Raw genomic sequence first — 7,645 nt, 5'->3', positions numbered from 1 at the left:
TATTGTGCAAATTCCTCAGCCTTCCCCGCCAGGGGGTCCCCGCCCCCCCTCAATTGAAGGAGGGAGCGGGTCACCCTGAAGAGTGAGGCCGGGCGATTATCTGATGACGCAATGAGGGTGGAGTAGTAATTAGACCTCGCCACCCTCATCGCCACAAGGTAGGATCTAACATGTATCCTTACCTGTGTTCGGTCGGATTTGGTTCGGGTGGCCCTCCAACTGCTCTCTAGGCGTCTTTTCCGGCGTTTCGTCTCTCTCAGCCCCTCGGTAAACCAGGGGGCCAGTTGAGACCTACGCCGGGTTCCTCCCACAACCGGCACAAGAGCCCTTCTGTGCCGCATCCTTGCAAAAAGCCTGCGAGATAGGCAGGAGTAGAGGCAGAGCGATCCCACCTGCCTCTAAGCGCATGACCACATTGGCTGGATGAAGCCCCGCTGCTCTTGGGATCTAGGAGCTCCCCTGGCCCAGGTGGTGCGCAGGGAGACCTGGGCCAAGCTGCTGTGGCATTTCTGCTTGAAGAGGCTGCTGTCTGGAAATGGCCCCAAGAAGGGAGGGACCCTGCTGGCTTTGGCTCATTGGCTGGGCTGCCTCCAGCCTCCTTTGCTGCTCTTGGATTCTTGGAGCTGACCAGGCAACAGGGGGATCCCCCCCACACACACTTGCCTCCTGGAGCTGTGGGTGCTCCAACACTGGAGGTGTTTAAGAAGAGACTGGGCAGCCCTTTGTCTGAAAAGCTATAGAGTGTCCTGCTCGAGCAGGGGGTTGGACTAGAAGACCTCCAAGGTCCCTTCCAACTCTGTCATTCTGGGCAGGTGGGGAGCACCTGCAAAGCTCTCGCCCGGAGCCCTTCCAGTTAACCAGAAGGAACCAGTCCCCACCTAGCCCTTCTTCCCTTCCCCACCACCCTTCGTGCCTTTGCCATCTGCCTGCGGTTGGTGCTTCTCACTCACTTGACTAGCAGCTGAATTCCCCCCTCGCTGCCTCAGCCAGCCGCTCTGTTTTCAGGGGTCTCTGGATGGAGGCAGCATCCAGGAGTGAAACAGGAGAGTTTGGCCAGGGGGTTCTCCGTGAGAGGAAAGGCCGCTATCAGGCTCTGCCCCAGGTGGGCCCGAGGGGGGCTCTGAACATATGAGGGGAGGGGGCTGGAAGCTGGCCCCGTGAGGCATCCCAAAAGACACTGGGGGGCTGTAGCCCGGGGGAGAGATGATTCTGGCAGCAGCGTTTAGGTTTCTCAAGCGTCGGGGTACCTTCTCTGGCTCCCCACACAGGCGGGACCAATGGACTAAAATGGCAGGGAAGGACTTGCAGGTCAGCTGTGCGGAGCCGGTGATGCTAAGAGCTGCCAGCCAGTGAAACAGGCTGCCTTGGGAAGTGGGGAGCCTGCAAAAGCCCAGCGCAGGTGAGGTCTCGGGGGCTGTTTCCAGCTCTGTAACTCTGGGGTTGTCTTGTGACCGGAAGGGAAGGCAGGTGTCCTTCTGGCACAGGTCGTCTTGCCTCCGGAGGCCGGCCTTTGTCCCTGGAGGCCCACCAGGGAAGGGGAAGGGCACAGAGGCCTCTCTTTGCAGACCAAGCGTGGAGGAGCAGCAGACCTTGTCCAGGAGCAGAGGAGGAAGGGCAGAGGGACGAGGGATGCCTTGGGTCAGGAAGGGAGCTCAGTTGGAAACTCTTGGACATGGAAGGAGAATGCTGAGATAGTCTGTCATCCCAGCCTCTCCAGAAGGACAGAAAGAGCAGCTCCAGAGGATCACGAGGATCATGAAACCAAAGCTCTCCACTGAGGAAGATGAGGGGCCCGGGGCTGCTGGCTGCTGAGGCAAAGACAGCTGAGTGTGCACCAGATAAGCGTTGGTTAGAGGCGGCCGTCTTCCTGGGGCAAATATCCCTGACAGAGTGGAAAGATTGCTGAGGAGCATCGTGCCAACTAATTCCTCTTCATTCCTGCTTATCCACATGGGGACAAAGGACACCACCAGAAGAAGACAAACACTTCAGGGGATAAGAAGCCACAATAAAGGCCTGCTTAGCAGGCTGAAGGGGCTGAATGTGGAGATGAAGGACTGGCCAAGAATAGCGGGTCCCCTGGCATGGCTGGGAAAATGGGCCCAGCCAAAGAGAGATTTCTGCTGAGTCAGAGGGGAGGCTGAGCACAGGCCAGGGCTGGATGGGAAGAGCTTGGCTGCACGGCCACGGAAGTGGTGCAAGGCAAGGAGGAGACTGAGGCGTCCCCCTTGTAGGGCGGCAGGAAAACCAGACAACCCCGGGGTGGGGGATGTCTCCCATCCCCACAGCAAAGGAGGCCGGGCACGGACCTGGGCAGTCAAGAGGAGCAACCAGGATCCTATCAGAGTGAAGGAAATGTGCCCTGACAGGCATGCAGAAACACGGCTGGATGAGATCATGATGGGGTGAAGACATTAAATATGGAGACCCCTTTGAAGCCATTTGGATAAGGTTCAAAAGAGAAGGAACAAACACGACACCATCTGCAGACCTCATTAGTGGCCACCTGCCCCTTCCAGGCAGTACTGTGGCTATCCTAGAGTCATATCGGTCCCTTCCCAAATCAGCTCTCAAGCCTTAGTGGTCGTGGGAGACTTCAGCCACCCCAGATATTTGCTGAAAATTAACTGGGCTGGAAGAAAGAACTGGCCAGGGGACGGAGGTGTCAGCCGCCATCTGCCAGCAGTGGGAAAAAGCTCTTGACGTGATTGAAGAAGGAGGCTGATGCAGCCCAAGATTGAGAAAGGCCTCTGAAGATGTCCAGCCAAGGGAAACAGAGCCCCCCCCCAAGGTTTGTTTATACAGCCACCCATCTTTCAACCAACTCTGGGCAGCCCCCAATCAAAGCTGATGTAATAACCACAATGGGCAAAGTCGTAGGATACAACATAAAACAGTCCTACTTTGTCCACCAGCTGTGCCAGACTGATGGCACCTCTGCCTCTCTATCGCAGAAGAGTTGGTAGTTCAAGGGCTCCTCTAGAGCATGAATTATGATCTTCCTTTTCGGCAAGACCCGCCTCCCAATCTCCTCAAATTGCTGCCATGTAATCTATATATACCGTATATAGATAGATTAAAAAGGATGTGATAAATCACCATCATCTTCTGGAGTTGCTGCTTCTTGCTCCTTCAGACAGGAAAATCTAAACCACCGAATCCTGCAATTCAGTAGAGACCTTAAAGGTCTCTGGCCCAACATCTGGCCCTGTGCAAGGAGCCGTGGTGGCCCACTGCTTGGAATGCAGCATTGCAGGCTGATTCTGCCGACTGCCAGGAGTTCGATCCTGACCGGCTCAAGGTTGACTCAGCCTTCCATCCTTCCAAGGTCAGTAAAATGAGGACCTTGGTTGCTGGGGGCAAAATGCTGACTCTGTAAACCAATTAGAGAGTGCTGTAAAGCTCTGTGGAGCAGTATATACTGTAAGTCTAAGTGCTGTTGCCTCAAACAATGGCTGGCCAGTCTTTTCTCAAAACCCTCCAGTGATGGAGCAGCCATGAGCCCAACAAGCAAGGAAATGCTTCCTTATTTCAGGTCTGGATCTCTCTATGTTGCGCATCCCATGACATCCAACCTTCTCAGCTTCATGAATCTCCATCACTTCACTTCCAAAACGTAATCTGCTTTTTCCCTTTAAAAAACCCAAACCACGGCCTGCTTCCGGTGGGTCTGCATTGCCCAGCCTCAATAGCAGGAAAGCATGTTGGGCTGGTCCAGGGGAGGCAGTTGAGGGACATGCAAGGAGCCAGGAATAAACCCGCTGAGTGAGCAAAGGGAGGGGGCTGCTGGATTGATGGCAGATTCCCCCCCCCCGCTCTCTGCCCTGCACCCATCCATCTTTGTGGTTATCATATTGATGTGTTCATTCTCTTTGTGGTCCTTTGTTTGCTTTATTGTTCTATTATTTTACACACCTTTTGTTTTTTCTTCCTGTTTACTATTGTAAGCCGCCTAGATTTGCCCCCACAGCAAGATAGGCGGCAAATAAATAAGGGAAGAACCTGAGGGAAGGTCTGGAGGGGGCCACAGTTGTTGTTGCTGTAGTTTTAATGTCCTGCTTATTTCAGTCGAGTCCTCGGCTTCCACTGGCTGTTGGGGATCCCAGAGAGCAAAGGGGGCGACAGATGAGGGGAATCCGTAGGGAGGCTCCAAGCAAAAGAGGCAACTGGGGAGAAAGCAAGAGGATCGTCTCTCTGCCCGAAAGCGATCCAAAGTGCGCCTGCTGCAGACGGCAGGGCTTGAAGGGAGAGTCTCCAGCTGCCCCACATCAGAGCAGAGGAGGAGAGCTTCCCAGGCACCTCCCTGAGGTTCTCCAGCAGGAGCAGAGAGAGAAAGAGGAGGAGGCAGAGATGGGGAGGAACAAGCCCCCCCCCCAAAACCCAAAGTGGCTCAGTGCCAGGGGAACCCGGGGTCTATCCCAGGCTGCTCTTCTATCCCCAGCCATGGAGCCGCAGGAGAGGATCCTCGGGGGCCACGGGACAAAGAAACCCCGGAAGCTCCCCTGCGCTTCCTCCCCTGCAGCCCTGCTCTTGCCCAACAGACGGACGGACAGACGGACTCTTCTGGTCTTCTGGGCTATCATCCAGCTCCACACCTGCAGATGGCTTCTGAGCTGACTTGGCTTTCCTGCCACCGTCAAGGCTTCCAGCCCGCCACTTGCCCAAGATTCACAGTTATAGACTCTAGGCAAGAAGTCGATCTTGGCCCTACACAAGCTCTGCCTAATTTATGACTCTTAGCCAGAGCTTATCTCTTTCTCTGTTACTGTGAAAGATTTACAACAAGCCAATTAAAGCTCAGACGTGTGTAAATTGCCTCTCCCTCCGTCTGCTTTCAGCCCAAGCTTTGCCTAGGGTGGGCCAGGAGGTGCTGCTATGCAAAGCCTCCAACGTTTCTGCACCCAGCGGGCACCAGCCAGGGAAGAACTGGCAGTGGCAAGAAGAAGAGCGGGGGGGGGGGACCACCTGGCCAGAACAACCAGTCCCAGAAGGATGCAGGGGAATCTTGGGAAACTCCAGCAACTGACTCAGAAAAGTTAGGGCCAAAATGAGCTGAACCTTTTCAGAGTTACCAAAAGCAAAACGGGGGAGGGGGGGAATTATTTTAGGAAGGAAAGGAAAGCCAGAGAGGGCGAGGCCCGTGGGAAGGGGAAAGGATGGGTGCCAGAGAGAAGGCAGAATTTTTCACTCCTCTCTTCTCTCGTTTTGCCTCTGGGGAGCCGGCAGCTGCAGCTGTGGATAAAGAAGGAGACGTAGGAGAGCTCTGGGCTCCTGCCTCGAGGCCAGAGGCCTGGCACAGGGGGATTTAGACCACGGAAGCTGCCCAGTGTCGCCAGCAGGGAAATGCCAGCATAGAAATTTAAATAAACAAACCTCTATGTTCCCTCTGAAGTGTACATGGTTCCTGTGCACATTACTCATCAAGCTCACACCCACACACTAAAAATCAAGTGTGCACAAAATGAAGTTACACCCCCTCCCCCCCAATAATAATTGGCACAAAAAAACACCAGGCTCCCAAGTTGCGACTGCACAAGTTGGCACCTTAGTTTAGTTGCAGCAGCCACTGCTCACTGGACGTGGCTGCTGGGTGCAGGCGGAGCACAGCTCTGGGGGGGGGCATGCTGAGGCATCCCTTTTGCCCGAGGCAGCCAGCAGGTTGTCCTCTCTTGGCCCCGCAGTGGCTGCATCGGACTCCAGAACCTGCTGCACCAAGGAGCACTTCCTTCCACCCTGCCCCCCCCCAATTTAATAAGTGCCTGTTGAGTTTCAGGCCACGCATGATCCATAACTGTTACTAACCTTATGAAACATTCGATTTTTAAATTAATAATAATTAAGATTTAAAAATGTTTGGAGAAAGAACAGGAAAAAATGAGAGAGAGTTGGCCATATAAATGTTTTTTGTGTAATGCTTTTCTTTCTATTTTCTTAATGTTTATTTCATTACTATAACAAATTTTAAGAAAGTAATCATTTTAAATGCTTACAAAATATCAGCAAGCAGTTACTTATAATCTGTAAAGAAATACATGTAGAACATTTTGGTGCACTGATTTAGACTTCAGACCTGGGACAGGGGCACAAAGCCAGCTGGGTGACCTTAGGTGGGCACTCCCTCAACCCTGTGGAGAAAGAGGTGGCAAACCAGTGCCACAAAATGCAGCGGGCATCACCAGGAGTCAAAACAACTTGAAGGCACAACCATTCACCGTGTACGTGATGGGCTGTCATACTTTCTAGTTTCTATACTTTAACTGAGAAATACCTAAACATGTTAACGTGTCAGTATAGTATGCATTTGCAATTTACAGTTATGTTCACATAGTGGTCCACAAACTTGTACCTAGTTTGGGAAAAGCTGCATAAAATAGTTTTGTTCCCACAAATGCAACGTCAGAAATTAGAGGGAATGTTGCAGTAGGAATTAGGGGGGAGGGGTAACTGCAGCACTGTTGAGAAGACCAAATATTATCTTTGCAAAAGAGTAGGAGGAGCCTGAGAAACCGCAGCCGGCCAGCTGGGGATCTACCCTGAGGTCTTCAGATGGATGATCAGGCAATATCCTCGTGAGCACCTGGATGGGCCTGCTGCAGGTAACAGGAGCCAACATGCATCGGTCCCACTTTGTCCCGGGCTAACCCGAGCAACTCCTTCACCAGACCTAACCGCTCAGTAGATCAGGGGAATGCAGTAGACCCAGTGAACCTTCAGCTAAGGGCCATGAGATACGCCTTCCTAGGGTGATCAAATAGAGGCTAGAGCAGTGGTTCTCAACCTTTTTAATGCCGTGACCCCAACCGGTCGTAAGTCGAGGATTAAACCGGTCGTAAGTCGAGGACTACCCAACCGGTCGTAAGTCAAGGACTTTCCCTGCCCGGGAGCGCCACGCATGTGTGGTTCCGCCCCCTGCGCCGGCCGAGGCGTAGCTGGCAAGCGGCAAAGATGGAGCAGGCCGACCACCAGCTGGCCCAGCCCAAGGGAGGTAAGGCACCCGCCGGAAAAGGGGAAAAAAATGGCGGACAAAAAAAATGGTGGACAGCCTTGCTTGGCGACCCCTGTGAAATGGTCGATCAACCCCAAATGGGGTCCCGACCCACAGGTTGAGAACCACTGGGCTAGAGGGTGCCATCAGATACGCCCCTCGCACCATCATGGGCTCTACGAGCACGCCCAAGAATGGTCATTAATGGCTCCATTTTGATTTGCAGGGAAACATTGGATGGACAGCCCATAACTGGATAGATTTCCAGATTCCAAATCTGATTCTATAAGTTCACAGGACTTGTAAACTATGATTTTGGACTTTGTGTTGAAAACCAATCCAAAGTCAGTATGATATATTAAAAATCCATAGTTAAAATTAGGCATGGTTTAACTCAATGTGTGAATTAAGATAATAGCTAAAGCTTTTAGGATTTATCAGTATTTTAGAATTGAGTTTTGCGTAAGTCCTGGGTCTAGGTTTGCTCTGGAATTCCACAGCCTGGCCGTTATAGGTAGCAAATGGATTATCTATCTATCGTCTATCCATACCTACCTACCTACCTATCTACCTACCTACCTACCTATCCACCCACCCATATCTATCTATCTATCTATCTATCTATCTATCTATCTATCTATCTATCTATCTATCTATCTA

Source organism: Protobothrops mucrosquamatus, unplaced genomic scaffold (assembly GCF_001527695.2).
Source record: "Protobothrops mucrosquamatus isolate PMUCROS unplaced genomic scaffold, P.Mucros_1.0 scaffold_278, whole genome shotgun sequence".
NCBI classification, from domain to species: Eukaryota; Metazoa; Chordata; class Lepidosauria; order Squamata; family Viperidae; genus Protobothrops; species Protobothrops mucrosquamatus.
Note: the sequence above shows the minus strand (reverse complement) of the source record.